The 22,643-nt window shown below is 36.2% G+C and overlaps 1 long non-coding RNA gene across 1 annotated transcript in view; it reads left to right on the top strand.

Moving 5' to 3' along the window:
* Positions 1 to 22,643, top strand: part of LOC141424914 (uncharacterized) — a 252,528-nt gene that overhangs the window by 204,604 nt on the left and 25,281 nt on the right. The window contains exon 3 of the long non-coding RNA XR_012449862.1: positions 1,635 to 1,717. This is a non-coding gene — a long non-coding RNA (uncharacterized lncRNA). The remainder of the gene's footprint in view (positions 1 to 1,634; positions 1,718 to 22,643) is intronic.

Raw genomic sequence — 22,643 nt, 5'->3', positions numbered from 1 at the left:
GTCAGAACTCCAGAAGCGTCCTGTTCAAAACTCATTTTTTCCATGCAATTACTTATTATGAAACATTTAGAAAATGTAGACATGCATCAAAAGAAAGAAAAAAATCTCTGTTTTTCAGCAATAGCTACTAATAACACTAGTGTCTATCCTTTCATTTTTCTTCAGATTTGAAATTTGTTTTTGTTTTGTATAGTTTTTTTAAGCCACAAATATTTGATAGTTTTTCTCCACTGTCCTATTTCAGTTTTATTCTTCACCAATGTGTTAATTGATTTCAATGCTGTTGAGGAGCAGCAAAATTAGAAGTCTCAATGACAATTAATAAGGAATGGTGATACAAGTTCTCACCAAAGTAAACTGCCCACACTTGCCTGGCTAGAGATTCATTCCTTATTTTAGCATTTACCTCTTCTCTTTAAATTGTTAGTATTATTTACATAATATTCAGTATCTTACTTTAAGTTAATAATTCAGAGGATGCTCCCCCTATACATGATCTTGGGCAGCAAAAGTGTATGGAACTGAATGCAACTGATGGGGAGCTTGGTGAAGGAATGAGGATGGGGACAGAGATGAGCAGAGCATCATGGGCATAGGTAGGCACATTAGTTACAACGTTGCCTACCTTTCTATTTTACTAGGACAAGGTATTTTCTTCTTTTCCCAATTACCTTTCTTCTTCTTTTAGGATTATCCTCATATGCTCTGTATCCTCTTTTCCCCCTCTTCTTTCTCATCAGGTACAAACAGTTCTTGGTAAGCACTTTGATGGAGAGTGAAGAGATTACTTCAGTGTGGGATATAAACAGATGAAGCATTTTGCACAGAAAATGCAGAGAAAGAAAGATCAGATAAATAGGTTGTAGGCTTTAGAGGAATAACAGATTGTTGGGGACCAGTGCAAATGCATCATGGTGAATTTAAAAGAAACAGAATGACTTGAACTGTGCTCAGTGAGGTCAAGACAACAAATCTCTTTGTCATCATTATTTAAATAACACTCACAATAAAAGTTTTCCTATATTTGTATGGTTTTTAAACATCATCAGAAATAGGTGAAATTCTGTAGATTCCACTTTAACATTTTGTTTTTATCCATGAATTTTGTGTATTTTCTCATGTCATGAACCAAATAGCATTTATTTCAAACACTTTAGGAAAAGTGTAACAGAACCACCTTGTAATACTGTCATGGACCTATCACCTTGATAACATTTTAAAGTGGTTATTATTTAAAAAAATAATTTAAAATTAAGTCATCAAGATTACTAGATTACTAGTGCAACTATGCCCATAATCCAGACCAGGAGGGCAAACATAGACTCAAAAAACACCCAAACTTCTCTCTCTTCTCATATTCTTATTCCGTGCCAGTATTTCCCATTGATCAAAATAAGCCAACAGTCAGAGGACAAGTGAGTCTAAGCAATAAATACAGAGAAGCCATCCTTCTTGGGCACAGAGCAGAGAACAGAAAGGCAAAGGATGGATGTATGCAAGAGAGATGACAAATGCAGTTAACTAGCATAAACAATTTCAGTAGTTTGTTTTATTCTTCTATACCATCAATGTGATAACCTTCAAATAATAATTTTGTTTTAAAATAATTATTTCCATTAACATAATTATTTCAGATGGTGACTGAGACAAAGCCACAGACCTTGTGAGCTCCTGAACCAGGGACCCTATGGAGACACAAGAGACACTCTTGACTAAGGTAAAGCACCAGAGAGAGCTCAAAATACAGCACTCTAAACCCTTAGATTGTGGAAGACTTCTCTGTGCCACAATCTAATAAAAGAACAGGCAGCTTGCCAAGTGCCCACCCTGTAGGCCTGAAGAGCCACTGCTCTGCTCCACTGGGTTCTCCACCCCTTGGGCTGCACTGGGCACAGATCCGTGCTGGATCCACGCACCACCAGGATCCCTGTGCCTCAGTCTGTGCCAGGCCCTAAGCACATGCCAGATCCACACCCCACCAGGACACCCGCCTCTTGGACCACACCAGATCCATGCTCCACCGGGACCCCCGCCCCTCTATCCCCTCTACCTCTTATGCTCTGAGGGGCCCCAGCTCCGTGTGGAATGACCAGAGCCACACACTGCTGGGCACCATCTTGGCATGAGACAACGACAACCGCATCCCCCAGCCTGCAGGGATCCCTGCACCTTGGGCAGAGCCAGGACCCAGCTCTACAGCCTTTCTAGATAACCACACCACCAAGCTCCCACTGGGGCAGCCACTAGAGGGCTCCCAACCTGCCTAAGACCCACAGACAGGACTGGATACTAAAGAAGTGACTGAACAAATAAGACTGCCTGCAATTTTTCTGTTCCAGAACTGGTGATTTTTTTTTCTTTTTTCTTTTTTTCCTCCCTTCTTTAAGGGTTTCACTGCCTGGTTTGCTATTTGATCACCCACCACCTCTCCCATTATTTTTTCTCCCTTCTTTAAGGATTTGGCTTCTGATTTGTGGTTTGATCACCCATCATGTCTGCAATTTTTTTTCTTTCTTTTTTACTTCTCTTAACCCTTTCTCTTACCTTTCCTTCTTTTTCTCTTTTTTTATCTTTCTTTCTTAGTTTTGTTAGTGTTAATACTGTTACCCAGCTAATACTAAATTACACATAGTCCAGGGACAGAAATGGTACCTAGTAGAAAAATGGGAAGAAGAAAAAGGGAGGTAAACCATTCTCACCTCCAAAAAAAAAGTAGTACAGTATTTAGAGGGAAATGAAGAAAATGGATACCCAGATCCAGAAAACTCTAACAAAACAAGGATAAACTATACCAAGGAACCCAATGAAGCCCACAAGAACATCCTGAAAGAAGAAATCCTAGAAGTAGTTAATGAGAATTTCATAGAGATGTTAGTAGACATGGTCAACCAAAACATACAGGAGGCACTCAAGAAATTCCAAGACAACAAAATTAAGAATATGAGAAAACCCAGAAAAAAATAAATGAAATTATAGAAGCCCTAAATAAAAACCAACCTGAAACTGAGACCACCATAAACAGAGAGATAAATGAATTAAGGACAAAATTTGAAAACATTAAAGAGGAAGTAACCCATGATATGGAAAATCTCAGAAAAAAGGATGAAACAGAAATACAAAACACAAAGGAAGGCCATTCCAACAGAATAGAACAAACAGAAGACAGAATCTCAGAAAGTGAGCATGAAATGGCAATTAAAGAAAAAACTGAAGAACTATTAGTTAAACAACACAAGACCTGTGAAAAGAAAATGCAAGAACTCACCAACTTCATCAAAAGACCAAACCTGAGAATCATGGGCATTGAAGAAGGAGAAGAAGGGCAAACAAAAGGAATGCATAATATATTCAACAAAATGATAGCAGAAAACTTCCCAAATCTAGAAAACAATGCCCATATAGGTACAGGAAGCCTCCGAACAGACCTGACCAAAATAGAACTACCCCACGACATATTACTATTAAGACAACAAGTACAGAAACCAAAGAAAGAATATTGAAGGCTATAAGAGAGAAAAAACAAATAACATACAAAGGTAAACCCATCAAAATCACAGTAGACTTCTCAACAGAAACATTAAAAGCAAGAAGAGCATGGGGTGAGATCTTCCAAGCACTGAATGAAAATAACTTCAATCCTAGGATACTTTACCCAGCAAAACTATCATTCAAAATAGATGGAGCAATAAAAGTCTTCCATGATAAGCAGAAACTAAAATAATATATGACCACCAAGCCACCACTACAAAAGATTCTCCAAGGAATTCTGCTCAGATATAATGAAAGCAAACAAAACCATGAAAGGGCAGGCAATACCAAACCAAAGGAGAAGAAAAGGCAAGAAAGTAAAGAGTAACACTGATTCAGCTACACATAATCAAACCTCTAATCAACAAACACAACTGCATGACAGAGATCACCATGTACTTATCAATACTAACACTGAATGTTAATGGACTAAATTCCCCCATCAAAGACACTGATTGGCAAATTGGATTAAAAAGGAAGATCTAACAATCTTCTGCCTACAGGAAACACACCTCATTGACAGAAATAAGCACTGGCTGAGGGTGAAAGGCTGGAAGAAGATTTATCAAGCCAATGGTCCCCAAAAACCAAAAGCGGTAGCAATACTTATCTTGGACAAAGTAGACTTTAAGCCTACTTTGATCAAATGAGATAAAGAAGGACACTCCATACTAATAAAAGGGGAAATACACCAAAAGGAAATAACAATTATCAACCTATATGCACCCAATGTCAATGCACCCAATTTCATTAAACATACACTGAAAGATCTAAAACATATACAAACTCCAGCACAGTAATAGTGGGAGACCTTAATACTCCCCTATCACCAATAGATAGGTAATGCAAACAAAAAAAAAAAATGAAGAAACCCAAGAACTAAATCACAACATACATCAAATGGACCTAAGTGATGTCTACAGAATATTTCATCCAACTTCTGCACAATACACATTCTTCTCAGCAGCCTGTGGAACTTTTTCTAAAATAGATCATATCTTAGGGCACAAAGCAAGCCTCAGCAAATACAAGAAAATAGAAATAATCCCATGTATTCTATCTGACCATAATGCATTAAAACTAGAACTCAACAACAAAAACAGCAGTAAAAAACATGCAAACTATTGGAAGCTGAATAACACACTGCTCAATGATCAGTGAGTTATTGGTGAAATGAAAGAGGAAATTAAAAGGTTCCTGGAAGTTAATGAAAATGAAAACATGACCTACCAGAACCTATGGAACACAGCAAAGGCAGTCCTAAGAGGAAAGTTTATAGCCATGAGTGCATATAGTAAAAGGACAGAAAAGATCTCAAATCAATAACCCAATGCTACAGCTCAAACTCCTAGAAAAACAAGAACAAGTAAATCCCAAAACAAGTAGAAAGAAAGAAATAATTAAAATAAGGGCTGAAATCAATGAAATAGAAACAAAAATAACTATACAAAAAAAATCAATGAAATAAAAAGCTAGTTTTTTGAAAAAATAAATAAGATCAACAGACCCCTGGCAAACTTGACTAAAATGAGGAGGAAAAAAAAACCCAAATCAGTAAAATCAGAAATGCAATAAGGGAGATAACAACAAACATCATGGAAATCCAAGAAATCATCAGAGACTATTTCAAGAATCTATACTCTAAGATATTTGAAAATCTTGAAGAAATGGACAGATTTCTAGAAACTTATAGCCACCCAATACTAAACCTAGATGATAGTAATCACCAAAATTGATCTATAACTCAAAAAGAAATTGAAGCAATAATAGAGTCTCCCAAAAAAGAAAAGTCCAGGACCTGATGGATTCACTGCTGAATTCTATCAGACATTTAAAGAAGAACTAATACCAACTCTCCTTAAACTGTTCCATGAAATATAAAAGGAACACTGTCTAACTCATTTTTGAAACCAATATAACTCTCATCCCAAAACCAGACAAGACACCTCCAAAAAGGAGAATTACAGACCAATTTCTTTAATGAATATCGATGCAAAAATCCTTAATAAAATAATGACAAACCAAATCCAACAACACATCAGAAAGATCATACACCACGTCCAAGTCGGTTTCATCCCAGGGTTGAGGGATGGTTCAACATACATGAATCTATAAATGTAGCATAGCACATTAATAGAAACAAAGACAAAAACCACTTGATCGTCTCAATAGATGTAGAAACAGCCTTCAACAAGACCCAACACCACTTCATGATAAAAGCTCTAAGAAAACTGGGAATAGAAGGAATGTACCTCAACATTGTAAAGGTACATATATGTCATATATATGGTATATATATGACAAACCTATAACCAACATCATACTTAATGGTGAAAAGCTAACACAATTCCCTCTAAAATCAGGAATGAGACATTGGTGCCCACTATCCCCACTCCTATTCAACATAGTACTGGAATTTCTAGCCAGAGCAATTAGGCAAGAAGAAGAAATAAAAGGAATACAAATAGGTAAAGAAACTGTCAAAATATCCTCATTTGCAGATGATATGATCCTATCACTTAAAGACCCAAAAAACTCTACCCAAAAACTCTTAGACACCATAAACAGCTACAGTAAGGTGGCAGGATACAAAATCAACCTACAAAAATCATTAGCTTTTCTACACACCAACAACGAACAAACTGAGAAGGAATATATGGAAACAATTCCATTCACAATAGCCTAAAAAAAAAATCAAATACCTAGGAGTAAATTTAACAATGGATGTGAATGACCTCTACAAAGAGAATTACAAACCCTTGAAGTAAAAGATAGAGGAAGACTACAGAAGATGAAAGATCACTGTGCTCATGGATTGGTAGAATCAACATAGTAAAAATGGCTATACTACTGAAAACAATCTACATGTTTAATGCAATTCCCATCAAAATCCCAATGACATTCATCACAGAAATTGAAAAATCTACCCTAAAGTTCATTTGGAAAGACAACAGACCATAAATAGCCAAGGCAATACTCAGCAAAAAGAGCAATGATGGAGGTATCACAATACCTGACTTCAAACTATATTACAAAGAAATAACAATAAAAACAGCATGGTACTGGCACAAAAACAGACATGAAGACCAGTGGAACAGAATAGAGGATCTGGATATGAATCCACACAACTATACCCACCTCATTTTTGATAAAGGTGCCAAAAATATACAACGGAGAAAAGATAGCCTTTTAAACAAATGTTGCTGTGAAAAGTGGTTACCCATCTGCAAGAAATTGTAACTAGATCCATGTTTATCACCCTGTACTAGTATTAACTCAAAATGGATCAAGGACCTAAATATCAGACCTGAAGCTCTGAAGTTACTACAGGAAGGAGAGGAAACACTCTGGAAGTAATAGGTGTAGGCAAGGACTTCCTCAATAGAACCCCAGCAGCCTAGCAACTAAGAAAAAGGATGGACAAATGGGACTTCATAAAATTAAAAAGTTTCTGGACAACAAAAGAAATGGTCTTTAAACTGAAGAGACCACCACAGAGTGGGATAAAGTATTTGCCAGCTATACATCAGACAAGGGACTGATAACGTAAGAAACTAAACTCTCCTAAAGTCAATGAACCAACTGAAAAATGATCAACTGAACTTAATAGAATTTCTTCTCAAAAGAAGAAATTCAAATGGCAAAAAAGCACATGAAAAAATGATCACTGTCTCTAGCCACAAAGGAAATGCAAATCAAAACCACACTAAGATTCCACCTCACCCCTGTTAGAATAGCCATTATCAAAAATACCATCAACAACATGTGCTGGCAAGGATGTGGGGAAACAGGAACACTTATACACTGCTGGTGGGAATACAAGCTGGTGCAACCCGTCTGAAAAAAAATTTGGAGACTTCTTAAAAATCTAAACATAGATCTGCCATATGATCCAGCAATACCACTCTTGGGGATATACCCAAAGGAATGTGACTCAGGTTACTCCAGAGGCACTTGCCACACCCATGTTTATTGCAGCACTATTCACAATACCCAAGTTATGGAAACAACCAAGATGCCCCACTATTGATGAATGGATCAAGAAAATGTGGTACTTGTACACAATGGAATTTTACTGAGCCATGAAGAAGAATGAAATCTTATCATTTGCAGATAAATGGATGGAACTGGAGAACACCATTCTGAGCAAGGTCAGCCAGGCTCAGAAAAGCAAAAATCGTATGTTCTCCCTCATATGCGGACTTTAGATCTAGGGCAAATGCAGCAATGTGGTTGGACTTGGGTCACATGATAAGGGGAGAGCACATATGGGAGATATAGGAATAGGTAGAAAACCCAAAACATGAAAGCATTTGATGTCCCCACTCCAGAGGAGCTAATACAGAAACCTTAAAACGACAGAGGTTATCATGAGAAAGGGATTAGGAACCAGGGTAAAGATCAGTTAGAGATGAATCAACATGGGTCATAACATGTGTACATGAAAGCAATGCTAGGAATACTTTTGTATAGCTATCCTCAACTCAACTAACAATAATGCTTTGTCTTCCTTATTAGGTTTGTGTCTTTTCTTCAACAAAATTAGTGATAAAGGCAGAACAGGACCTGCCTGGAACTGAGGGGAGGATTGGGGAAGAGAGTAGGGGAGGGGGGCAAGGGGGAGAAATGACCCAAACAATGTATGCACATGTGAATAAATAAATAATTTTAAAAAATAATTATTATTTCCATATCCTCTGAACAGTAGTTCTTAACTAGTGTGTATACTTGAGATTCTCCTGTGGAGATTTAAAATATTATACATTTGAGGTCCCCCCCTTAAACAAGGGTCAGGAATGTGGATTTTGCAAAAGTTCTTCAGGTGATTTGGATAGTCACCCCAGGTTGAGAAACAGATCAGAGAGTGCCAAATGACCCAAGTGCACTGTTAAGCCACCCCTACAATAATTTAGCTCTATCATAAATCAATGAAATACTCTTATACTAGTCATAGTCCATTTAGGAAAACATAAACCACCTTGTAACTTTCAGCCAAAGGATAATAAGGAAAAGAAGGAGTTATACGTGTCATAGAGGAATGAGGAGGCCATCTCTGGGTTGATGGTGAAGCAATGCAGAGATTTGCAAAGCAGAAGGTCACAAGCATATTGGATTTGGAGTATCAATGGGAAAACCCAGGATCACTTGGCTGTAACTAGAACCATGGTAGAAGATGCTTTGTAGAGCTGGGCTGTTAAGGGCAAGGCTGTTAGTGTCATAGAGAAATCATAGAGACTCCATGGGAGAGAGAGAAAATGATATATAGCTGTCATTTAATTTTCTATATTTCCTCTAAAATTATGAGCTTACCAGTATCTTAGAACATGAGGAAGCTCATCTGCATTAAGTTCTCCAGAGAAATAAGATGACTAAGATCTCTCTTTCTCAATCTATAAAGTTTTTATATGTATTGTTTTTATTATTTTTTAATTCGTTTATTCATATGTGCATACATTGTTTGGACCGTTTCTCCCCCCCTTCATCTCCCCCCACCCCTTGCTTCCAGGCAGAACTTGTTCTGCCCTTATCTCTAATTTTGTTGAAGAGAAGGCATAAGCAATAATAAGAAAGACAAAGTGTTTTTGCTAGCTGAGATAATGATAGCTATAGAGAGAGATTCTTAGCATTGCTTCCATGTACAAATGTGTTACATCCCAAGCTGATTCATCTCTAACTGACCTTTTCACTAGTTCCTGATCCCCTTCTCATATTGACCTCTGCTGCTTTAAGATTTCTGTATAAGTTCCTCTGCAGTGGGGACATCAAATACTATCATGTTTTGGGTTTCTTACCTATCCCCATATTTCCTGTGTGTGCTCTCCCCTTATCACGTGACCCAAGTTCAACCACATTGCTACATTGCTGTATTTGCTCTAGATCTAAAGTCTGCATATGAGGGAGAACATACGTCAATCTATAAAGATTTATTATGAGGGATGGGTTTATACAAATATGGAGATTGGGAAGTCTAACAATTTACCATCTGTATGCTGGGGGCTTGGAAGCCTGGTGGTGTGCTTCCAGTCCAAACCTGAAGCTCTGAGGACTAGAGGAGCTAATGATATAAATCCCAGTCTAAATATGAAGACTCAAGAACCAGAAATGTTGACATCTAAGGACAAGAGACAATTGATGTCCTAGCTCAGTAGAGGGAAAATTTGTTCTGCTTTTTTGTTCTATTCAGCCCCTCAAATGATTGGATGATGCTCACACACATTGGTGAGACAAATCTTCTTCATTTGATCTACTTGTCAAATAATAATCTTTTACAGAAATACCCTTTCAGATATATCCAGAAAGATCTACTCTTAGCCTAGTCATATTGACACCTAAAGTTAACTATTACACCATTAAATATAGCACGGTAGGAGGAAGGTCAAGGAATAGATGGAAAAGCAAACAAGTATTGGTGGACATACTTGTCATCAGTTTTAAGGGTCCTAACAAGAGTTGTTTGAACTTAAAAAATTCCTCTAAGATATCTTTCTGAGGCATCTCTATTCCACAATAGTCTTGATTCCCTCCATTTCAAGGAAACTAGCCCTCCAAAAACTTTTTAAATAAAATTTTATTAGTATATATTCATTATACAAGGGGGATACAGAATGACAATTTTTATTAGGCTTATATTGTACATTGGCTAGATTACCCCCATTCTCTCTCCCCCTCAACCCCCTCCCAGTCCCACTTAAAGCAATTGCAAGAGGTTTCTTTGCTCTATTTCATGTAAGTATATGAAGCCCATCAACCATATATCCTCATCTCAATCTCCATCATTCACCCTCCTCTCTCCCACTAGTAACCCCTTACACTGTACCTATTTTACTGTCCTGTCTTTCATTATTAATACTTAAGATGACATTCTAAAGGGTTTCTTTATGTATCCTTGCTGCGGGTATATTTTATTTTGGTTCACTTAACCCCTTCCATTACTCTCCCTTACTCCTTTATCTCTCACCCCTCCTTTTCCAACAGCTTTCAATACACATCCTTATATACTCTTATGTAAAGTCCATATCAAGGAAGAGAAGATTATAGCCAATCAGCATTTAAGTCAGATCATTGGGCATGATTTTATTTTGTAGCAGTAAATTTCACAGGGGAATTTAGGGTAAATGACTTATAACTGAGGCTATGACTAAAGCATGCATTATGAAGGTTCACCTTTTTTGAGGAAAAAGTTACGTGGAGTGGGATAGGCCTGAGTTTTCCTGCTTTGAGTTTCTTCTGGTGACAAGTGTAAATAGCATGTTTTTTTCAATCTGCCTTCATTAATATGCCCTAAGAGGTCTAGATCTAAAGCATTGTTACTAATAAAATTATACTGAAGAATTAAGAAGGCTGTAGACCCCCTTGAACAACCATTAATGATTCTGAAGGGAAGGTCCAGAGTGGGATTATGATTACGTCTTAAGTGTGGGGGTCAGGAAAGTGCTACCTTATTTCGTAAGTGCTAACCAAAGGGGCTATTCAGGTAGAATATTTCTATTTAATAGTCACTCTCCTCTTTTTTGGGGAAGAGTTAGTTAAATCTTGTCTTCAATCATTTCATCATTACAAGACAGAAAAATACTAAATCTCATTATGCTTTCTGCAGAGTCACTCATAACAGAGATCTTTGGCAATCTTACGGAAGTAGAACTCAATCAAATCACCAGGGTGCTCCAGAGACACTGATCCTTGGACTTGAGAGATAGTCCACTTTGGATATTTAATTCTGAATTTTATAGAGGAAGTTAAAATATAAACTATTCCTATGTGAGAGAATGACCTCAAAATGTACTTGACTTTCAAAAAGCAGCCTTCTTCTATCCTTGTCCCATCACATCCATAAAGTATGATACACTCTTCTGAAGCTACCCATACAGGATCCAGGAGAATCATATGTTAGTTATGTCCCTTTCAATAAGTTTTTTAATTTATTGGTATTATTGGGGTTTGAACTCTGGGCTTCATGCTTGTTAGGCTCCTGCCCACTTGAGCCACTCTGCAGCTTTTTTTGTGTTACGTTTTTTTGAAGTAGGGTCTCATGAACTATTTGCCTTGGGATGGTTTCAAACTATGATCTTCCTGATTTCTGCCTTCTGAGCAGCTAGGACTATATACATGAGCCACTGGTGCCTGGCTATAAGTATTGTTATTAGAAGGATTGGAGGATATAATTAAGTTCCTTTGGAAAAGTTGATGGCTCTTTCTTCCTTTACTATCTCTATGAAAATTTAACATTTGTTTTAGTATTTCCTATTTAAAAGTCATTGTGCTCCATCTTACAGTTGAGAAAAACAAAACTCTTGCACCTAAGGAGCCTACACTAAATATGGAGACAAGATAAATACATAAACAAACATAATAAAACAAACACACAAATACGCAAACAACAACATCAACAAAATGCTATGGACTCAACGAAAGGTCACTCTATGATGAACTTCTCCTTTTCCCCAGCCAGTACCATCCTCAGACATTCCCTCTATAGTTATTTTATGGTCAGGATTGCAGTTGCAAATCTCTCTGCAGTTGTAAATTCCCCCCAGAGACAAGGGAGTCTCTTGGCTGGTTCAGTCTGGAGAATGGTATATGCACCATAAAGGAAAATCTGTCCTCAATCTGATCTCTTCATTATGACCCTCTACTTAAGACCTTAGGAATATTGGTCACATCTCATTCATACAACTAAAAACTTGGGAATCAGCATAAGTGCATGCACAGAATGCCCCATGTTACATAACAACACCTTGTCAATCAAATTTGTCAATTGCCCTGGCCTCTCCTGCAAAAAACCACCCAGATTTTTTCCTCCATTTGTCCTTACAACTTATAACTTGTACTTTCCCTTTCCATAAAACTTTTCTATTGCTTTGCAATCTGTGTCTGCACACAATTATCTGTTTTTGAGGTATAAAGACTTAAGATCTTCTCAACCAGGACTTTCTGAGACCACCTACCCATAACACTCTGGTTCAAAACTTCAAAAGAGGAAGAAAGTACATTCATTTAGCAGCACTGAAGGGCTGGCATTTGAGATTTGGAAGTTTGGTAGAATTTTCCTGGAGGAGAAGAGCAAAAGAGTTTATTCTAGGCTGTAGAAGAAGCAGAAGTGAGAAAGTGATACTGGATTGCTGATCCTGAGTTCTTTTTGTGTCCAGGTGAAGTCGATGATTGACGACACCAAACCAAGAGTTAAGGGTAAAGCAAGCGCAAGGTTTATTAAAAAGATAGAAAAATTCCTACATTGGAGGGGTTTAGAGAGGCTAAGCTACAGTATAGCTAGAGTCTAGGAGTGATAAGGTCTCCACCTGGCTTAGGTCCAACCTTCTATATTAAAACTACATTTGTGATTGGTTGGTACCTAGTCAACTTCCTGCTAAACCCGGTCACCTGTCCAACCATATCTTCATGGAAAAGAGCATTCTGAGAAAGTTGGGTCAGCTTGTCCTGGCATTGGGGCCTGTCACCCACATCTTGCAGCTGCATTCTGTTATCTTGGGAAGAATTATGCTATTTCTCTGAGAAGCCTGCTCTTCATGCCCCTTCAGATGCCTGTGGAGTAACCACTGTCATTTGTTCCTCTCACAAAAGTATGGGGTATGTTTAATGCAAAGTGTGGGTCTGGATGGCTGTTGTGTAGTGAATGCAAAAGATTCAAGTGGGCAGGAACAGATGAAGGGAACATGTTTAAGGAGAAAGCTTCGAGTGAAACTGTGCTGTAATCAGAACAGAGGATGAATCAGCAGCGTACTTCAAAAATGAATTGGAAGAGAGAAGTCCAGTTAGAAAGCCAGAGTGAAATTCTGTACATGAAGAATGAGACCCTGAACTGAGAGAGCAAAAATGGAAGTGGTGAGAGTGTTGTAGAGGAAGAACCCAGGTGACATGGCAGCTGATTGACTAGAGGAGGAAACAACTGGGAAGAACAAGATTAGTTTTCAGATATCAAGTTGAATGAATGAGAGCATTTCTGCCATTAAGATAAAAAGGAAAGTAAATGTAAGATGTTCCTTAGAAGAAGAATGATGATTTCAGTCTGAACACTGAAACTGAGGGGGACTTGCATTAGATACCCCACCAGAGGCACTATGTAGGCAGATGGAAAGGCACATGCCTGTAGAAGAGTGTTCAGAGCTATAGATGTACATTTGGGAGTGATCTGAATAGATTTTACCAGTGAATAAAATTCTCTCGAAAGAGTAAATATAGAGAGAAAGAGAATGGAGGAAGAACTGTTAGGGGAAAAGAAATCAGAGGACCCAAAAGTAGTTGGAGGAAAAGTTGTGAAACAAAGAGGAGGAGAACAAGTAGGATATAGTTACAATGCAACCAAAATCAGTTCAGTGGAAAAAGAAACGCTTATCAGAGAGCTACCAATAAGAAAACATACTAAGTACCGGGGATAACTACATCATAATAAATAAGCTCTTTACCTGTCTTCACATAGGTTATGGTTCAGTAAGAGAAAAGGACAATTATAGTCACAGTTATAATCGTATGAACTATGCCTTGTTTATCACTAGGGCAATGTGTCCTTACCTCTATATGCCTCAATATTGCCATCTAAAATATGGGAGTATTAAAAGTGCCTATTGTATTGGACTATTGTAAAGAAGTAATAATTTAAAGCACTTTGAATAGTTCCAGACACACAGAAAATACTCAACAAATGTCAGTTGCTTCTTTTTCATTTATTTCTCTTCTTATTTTATTATTGCTGTGGTAAGAAAAATATAGCGTGTGTAAAGGTAACTAGGATGGTCACGGAATGCTCCATGAAGCATTAATGTTCAAGTGAGAATGGAAATGAAGAGGGCATGGGGATTGTTCCAATTTGTAAAAAAAATAAAACATGTCAAAGGGCCCAAAGGTGAGTTGCTGAGGTATAGTTCTCTAGCCACGAAAGGAAAATTGTAAGGAAGAAGTGGACACCTTCACTCAAAGCCATTAGTTGCTCCCTGCTCTGACGGACTATGGACAGAGAAAACAGATAAGCAAGGATGCGACGTGTTAGTGGTGAGTGAGTAGTGAGGAAATAGAAGCAGTTAGAAAAGCAAGGGATTTTAAGGGAAAAATCCAGGGGATTTGATTACTATGTACATGTTTCTTCTACATGATTTTTAGGATTATTAATTTTTACTGTATTTTAATTCATTTTTATACTAATAGACAAACTATCTTTGTCTTTGATTGCCACAGCTGAACCTATCTTGTGATCACAGGATAAACTAAGGCATTTTCTTTCCTAATGATAATATCAGCACTGCCAAAGTTAGAAATGTCACGATTTCCCTGAAGTTAAGAAGATTTCTGTTTTGGGGAGTAGGGAAGAAAGAGGTATGAGCCTGAGGAAGACATAAAAAATATTGAGAGTAGACTTTATTTTCTTCTAAGATGATATATATCTTTATTGAGATTTCAACTCCTAAGTTTCAGAAATAAGGCCACTTGCACACACATTGTATTGAGGCCCAAAAATATTTGGAAATCACTTAACAGTGTTAAATATACAGAAAAAGAATTTACGTCTTACAAGTGTTAACTATCTAACTTGATTTCATATCATCCTCTAAAATGAAGCCTTTTCTCACTTATGGAAAAGGTTGTGTTTCTCTGGTCTTGCTCATGTGTCATTATCATCATGATATTAGTCATCTTTCATCTGTACCTGGAATGGTGTTTGTGATGACTCTACAATATTCTACTTGCTTCTCAGTTCTACTGTCTTTTGAGAATTGTTTGAGTCCTTCCTCCCAGAATGAAGTCTTCTCTGTGTACTCTAATCAAAGGAATTGCTTTCTAAAATTTCCCATGGTACTTATTTTCTGTCCTATGAGAATAGAATGAATATCATCAGCTTTGGTCTTGGACAGACCTGGATTTAAATTTCAAATCTTTTATTGGATAGCTATGCAAGTTTGAGTGAATTGGTTAATTTTTCTCAATCTTCATTTTTTTTCTCACAAAAGTAAATTGTTCACAGGACTGGGTTAACAAATAAGTAAGATGATATATTTGAAGTGAAAAGAAAAAGCAGTACTAGGTAGATGTATTTTGAATGGTAAGAAGAGAGATGTGGCAGGGACTTGTGATAGTGATCTACTCCAGAAACTACCCTCCATGTGTATCTTAGAGGATTTGGAGAACATGAAGCTGCTCTGAGACCTGGGAGCCAGAGCTGGAGTGGCTGAAGATCTTCCTCTTTTAGTCTATATCCCTTCCTTTTAGAAATATCCACAAAATTTTGCTTGAAAATAATTCTAGGAGTTTGTTTATGCTAGGAAAAATATTTCTTAATGCTTAGTGTTTTGGTCAATAAGAAAACTGGTAGCACTAGCATTTGATTCAGATGGTATTAAATTAAACAGTTCCTGCTTGTTTTTAAGTACATCAGAAGTAGACAGCAGCCAGAAGATATACAATTAGGAACTCAGATTTGAAATATACATTTATTCATCCATTCAGCAAATACAATATTTCTTCAAATGTTTGTTGAATATTTTATATTTTCCAAGCATTGGCTATTTCCTTAAAGTTCAAGTCCTTCTCAGAAGGGCTTTGATATTCACATATACTGAGGGAGTTGGTGACCCACTGTGGTATCTTTTTGAGATGTACATAATTAACCTATGACCAAGAATTGCTTGAGCTATTGGGCACTTCTATATTCCTAATATTTTGAATGATATATTGGTCCTATTCTGGAAGACTCTTTTTCACAACATTTTTTCAGGTTAAGTTTTATTAACAGATGTCTATTTCTTTGCCTTTACTGCACACACCTTGCTGACAATTGTGGGAGGTTAAATTTAAGAAAATGAATTTCAAGATATTATTGGACCCATTGAATGAATTCTTGTCTTTGAATAATAAAAATTTTCTTGATATTTTCACCTTTCCTTTTATAGTTTTCTACACATGCTACTCCAATTCTGGAGAATGTTTCCTTTAGAATGAAAAAATGGAGAAAAATCAGATCTCAGAGTCCTTAGAGTGAATTTGTGAAAGGTAAAAAAGCATAAGTCTATCATTTAGAGACAACTGAACCAGGAGTCAGGAAGTCTGAGTTCTAATCCCAACTCTGGGACCAAGTAGTCTACTTTCTTTAAAGCATCTATTCTTGCTCCATTTCAACTATTAGTTGTGAACATATATTGGACCCTTACTATGTTCCAAATACAGTTTTAATGTATATTTCTTTATAGGCTACATTTATTTATTTATTTATTATTTAATGTGGTGCTGGGGATCAAACCCAGGTCCTTGCACATGCTAGGCAAGTACTTTACCACTGACCTACACCCCCAGCCTCTTTTTATTCTTACAACAATATAAATAGGCATTTTGATTATTTTCCACTTCACAGATAAGGAAATAAGAGAGTATAGCCAAACCTAGGCATTTCCCTCATCACGATACCATGCTGCTTCCCAAGAATTCGTTTTGTCAAATTACCCGACTGAAAAAAATCAATGGGATTATCACTTAAAATATTTAAAAATTTAAATTTTTACTTTTAAAATTTTGGATTATTTTAAAATTATAAACATAATAGCCAACTACATAGAATTATGTAAAGTTAAAAGTCAATTACTTAACTCTAATAGAATTCCCTACACGTTTTGCATCCTCACAGTTTTTTTGTGTTCATATAACATGTATTTTATAAAGTAAATGTGAACTAGATGAAAATATTGTTCCACATCTTGCATTTAAAAATATAATAATTCATGACACATATCTTCTATATCAGTATATAAAAATTTATCACATTAAAAATAATAACTGCCTGATGTTCTATTTTGTGTAAATATAACTATTTAACTTTGCTTCTATGAATGGTCATTTATTTTGTTCCTAAATATTCATTATTTCAGCAACATCACCTTTGCCCCATACATATGGCTTGGGGAACATGTACGCATATTTCTACAGAGTAGCTTAGTAGAAGTAACATACTTTTGAAAACCATGAAGAGTAATGTTAAAGAATAATTTATGATTGATTTGCTTTTTCAGGGATTTGCCTGCTACATTCTAAAAATAATGCAAATGAGAGTGCATAATAGGAGTTTATTGTGTAAGAAAATCCCCCTAAACAAAGAAGAGGTAGGAGAATTCAAAAGAACTTTAATTCAAAAGACCTCACTGAAGGGGGAAAGATCACCTGACACCAGCATATTACTTTTCTAAATTGATTTTTAAATACTCCATATCCTAGGCTTCTTATAACTGATCACATTCTTGTCTGTACTCACAGCCTAGGACATGGAGTATTTAAAATCAATTTTGAAAGCTAACATGCTGGTGTCAGGAAATCTTTCCCTCTAGACATTTTACAATGTTCTACAATCTCACTATTTGCCCAGCTGAGAAGCTGAAGCTGTGTTAAGTGACTCTAGGAGCTCTCCTCTCTGTCTTTTATTACAATAAGTGAGTTTAAGGGCAGTGATGTTTTCTGTAATTCTGTATCCATAAAATTCAATGTCATCTCCTTCACATGACTTGGGATATGGCAAATTTTAGCATAATTAGTTTGGATTGCTTTGAAATAGTTTTCAACTATTTCCACCACATTAAAGTATAAAGACTCTTTTTCTTCTTTGAGTGAGATTGTTACAGAAATTCATAATAGCTTAAAGGGTCTACCAGGCCCAACGAAGAGAAATTCATCTTAGAAGGCAAAGATATCATGGAGATTCCTATTTTTCTGCCATTGAAAAAAATAAGATAAATGCCTGCATGTTTTATAAAAGGAAAATCAATGAATATAATTTCTTATGACTTGGGATATGGTTAACATGTTGTGGTTATTTTAACACCAAATGAAGCATAGATTCAAGATCTTCTTATTCATTTTGTGGCTTTGGGAAACCAATTTCCTCATTGGTTAGATAGGAATACTATTATTCACTCACCTTTTCAGATTGTTTTGAGGATCAAAACATAAATAAAAGAGTATGAACAATGTTAAGTGCTATAAAAATGTAGTTAAAGCCGGTAGCAGATATTATCAATCATTTACCCAATAATAATTCTTCTTTCTTCTTTCATGCCACTTATGTGTATTTTGTAAGTAGCAGAGCTGGTTGAGCTTTATTTATCATGCTAAAATATCTTAGTTATCTTTCCAAGTCCTTAGATTTCATATAATAGTCATAGCACAATCTAAGGAAGATACTGGATTGACTCACCAAGAATGATCTTTTAAAGCATAATAGTGAAGAAAGACCTTGCTGTGAGGCAGCTCAAAGAGAATGAGAATGACTTACCTTTTCCTTGTCTACAAGTTTCATCATAAATAATTTCCAGTATGGTAAGGTCTTGATTTTAAGTTAGTTAGTGATAGTGAAGTTTGTTTCTGTAATTCTTCTTAAAATTTTGTTTATATTTATTTTTAAAAATCAATACATAAAACATAAAAATTATGCATATTTATGGATTATTATGTGATATTTTGATACATACATACATTGTATAATGTTTAAATTAGGCTAAACATATATATCCTTAAACATTAACCATTTCTCTATTAATAAAACATTTGAAGCTCTCTTATCCCAGCCTTCAAAAATATACAGTATCTTATCGTTTTCTATAGTAACCCTTCTGTGCAAAACAGAACACCAGAACTTCTTAATCCTAACTATAATTTAGTATCCATTGACCAGACTTCCCCCATTCTATCCCCTCTACACCTGCACCCTGTTTATGGGGGAAATAGACCTCAACCTCTAGAAACCACCATTCCACTTCCAACTTCTTTGAGATCAACACTTTGGACTCCACATAAGAATAAGATCTGTAATACTTTTCTTTTTGTGCCTGGCTTATTTCACTTAACATAATAATACACAATTTTATCCACAATGTTATAAATGAAAAGATGTCGTCTTTCTTTACAGCTGAATGGTATTCTAGGCAGTATATGTGGTACATTTTATTGAGCCATATAAATTCATATTGACTAAATTCAATTATATTAACTGGGGCTAGGGATTCAGGCATGCCTAGTATTGTCATCAGCCCAGGGAATCTTAATTCAGTTGTTCTGTTCTGCTTTCCTATGATGGGTTTAACAATAGGCAAGTGACCTTATTGTCTTTAATAACAGAACTGCATATTTTTTATGGCTGAATAACATTCAATTGTGTATATATATCATATGTGTAGGTATATGTTTATCATATTTTCTTTATTTCATCTGTTGATAGACATTTAGTTTGATGCCAGATTATGGCTCTTGTTAAACAGTACTGCAATAAACATGGACATGTGAGTGTCTCTTTGATTGTTGATTTAATTTATTTGGGGTATATAATTAATAATAATGCAGTGCATATGGAAAAATAGTTAGAAGAGAAGGTTTTGATGTACTTACCATAGGAGGACTGGAGATGTAGCTCAGTGGTATAGTAGTTGCCTAGCATGCACAAGGCCCTTGGTTCAATTCTCAACACCACAAAAAGGAAAAGAAAGAGAAAGAGAGAGAGAGAGAGAGAGAGAGAGAGAGAGAGAGAGAGAGAGAGAGAGAGAGAAAGGAAGGAAGGAAGGGTAAGAAGGAAGAAAGGAAAGAAGGAAAGGAATGAAGGGAGGAAGGGAAGGAAGGAAGGAAAGGAAGAAAGAAGGAAAGGAAAGAAAGAAAAAGCTCTGGGGAAAAAAAGAAAGAATAGGCAAGTGAATCTCTTCTGGCCAGAAGACCTGAGGGAAAGTCTGTGAAGAACTCACAAGAAAAGAGATCATGTAATTCAAGAAAATTCCTATTTTTGTCTGAGAGGTTGTATTGTGAGGATGTGCTGCCCAGAGCTACTGATGTCCTCTTGGAATCAGGAGGCACAAGTCTAAGGACAAAAGTCAGTGTCCAGCTTCCAATTGTTTGTGTGTTTTTACTGCTGTTTTTGTTGATGATTTCTAGTTTTAATGTATTGTATTGTGTTCAGACAGAATGCATGGGATTATTTCTATTTTCTTATATTTGTTGAGGCTTGCTTTGTGCCCTAAATATGATCAATTTTGGAAAACGTTCCATGGGCTGCTGAGAAGAATGTATATTGTGCAGAAATTGGATGAAATATTCTGTTAGACATAAGCTAGGTCCATTTGATCTATGGTGTGATTTAGTTCTAGGATTTCTATATTGATTTTTTGTTTGGATGACCTATCTATTGGTGATAGGGGGTATCAAGGTCTCCCACTACCACTGTGTTAGAGTCTGTATATGCTTTTATGTCCTTCAGAGTATGTTTGATGAAATTGGGTGCATTGATGTTGGGTGCATATAGGTTGATAATTGTTATTTCCTTTTGGTGTATTTCCCTTTATATTAGTATGGAGTGTCCATTTTTATCTCGTTTGATCAAAGTAGGTTTGAATTCTACTTTGTCCGAGATAAATATTGCTACCCCTGCCTGTTTTGGGGGATCATTGGCTTGATAAATCTTCTTCCAGCCTTTCACTCTCAGCCAGTGCTTATTTCTGTTGATACGGTGGGTCTCCTGTAGGCAGCAGATTGTTGGATCTTCCTTTTTAATCTACTTTGCCAATTGGTGTCTTTTGATGGGGGAATTTAGTCTATTAACATTCAGTGTTAGTATTGATAAATACATGGTGATCCCTGTCATGTAGTTGTTTTGTTGATTAAGAGTTTGATTGTGTGCAGCTGAACCAGTGTTACTCTTTACTTTATTGCCTTTTCTTCTCCTGTGGTTTGGTATTGCCTGCCCTTTCATGGTTTTGTTTGCTTTCATTATATCTGTGCAGAATTCCTTGGAGAATCTTTTGTAATGGTGGATTGGTGGTCATATATTAGTTTAGTTTCTGCTTATCATGGAAGACTTTTATTGTTCCATCTATTTTGAATGATAGTTTTGCTGGGTAGAGTATCCTAGGGTTGAATTCATTTTCATTCAGTGCTTAGAAGACATCACATCACGCTCTTCTTGCTTTTAATGTTTCTGTTGAGAAGTCTGCTGTGATTTTGATGGGTTTACCTTTGTATGTTATTTGTTTTTTCTCTCTTACAGCCTTCAATATTCTTTGCCTAGTTTCTGAACTTGTTGTTTTAATGATGATATGCCGTGGGGTAGTTCTATTTTGTCAGGTCTGTTTGGTGTTCTGGAGGCTTCCTGTACCTGAATGGGCATAGTTTTCTCTAGATTTGGGAAGTTTTCATTATTATTTTGTTCAATATATTACACATTCCTTTTGCTTGCACATCTTCTCCTTTTTAAATGAAAATGAAAACACGACCTACTGGAACCTATAGGACACAGCAAAAGCAGTCCTAAGAGGAAAGTTTATAGCCATAAGTGATATATCAAAAAGGACAGAAAGATCTCAAATCAATGACTAATACTACTGCCGAAATTCCTAGAAAAACAAGAACAAGCAAATCTCAAAATAAGGAGAAGGAAAGAAATAATTAAGATAAGGGCTGAAATCAATGAATAGAAACAAAAAAATACAAAGAATCAATGAAACAAAAAGCTGGTTCTTTGAAAAAAAATAAATAAGATTGACAGACCTCTGGCAAACTTGACTAAAATGAGGAGAGAAAAAACCCAAATCAGTAAAATCAGAAATACAAAAGGAAAGATAACAACAAACACCACAGAAACCCAGGAAATCATCAGAGACCACTTTGAGAACCTATACTCTAATAAATTTGAAAATCTTGAAGAAATGAACAGATTCCTAGAAGCTGACAACCACCCAAAACTGAACCAAAAGGATGTTAATCACCCGAATAGATCTTTAACACAAAAAGAAATTGAGCCAACAATAAAGAGTCTCCCAAAAAAGAAAAGTCCATGACCTGATAGATCACTGCTGAATTCTATCATACATTTAAAGAAGAACTAATACCAACTCTCCTTAAACTGTTCCATGAAATAGAACAGGAAGGAACACTGCCTAACTCATTTTATGAAGCCAATATTACTTTCATCCTAAAACCAGACAAGACACCTCCAAAAAAGGAGAACTATAGGCCAATTTCCCTAATGAATATTTATGCATAAATCCTCAATAAAATAATGGCAAGCTGAATCCAACAACACATCAGAAAAATCATTCACCACGACCAAGTTGGCATCATCCCAGGAATGCAGTGGTGGTTCAACATACACA

This window comes from Castor canadensis, chromosome 7 (assembly GCF_047511655.1).
Source record: "Castor canadensis chromosome 7, mCasCan1.hap1v2, whole genome shotgun sequence".
NCBI classification, from domain to species: domain Eukaryota; kingdom Metazoa; phylum Chordata; class Mammalia; order Rodentia; family Castoridae; genus Castor; species Castor canadensis.
Note: the sequence above shows the minus strand (reverse complement) of the source record. Positions and strands in the feature narration are given on the sequence as shown.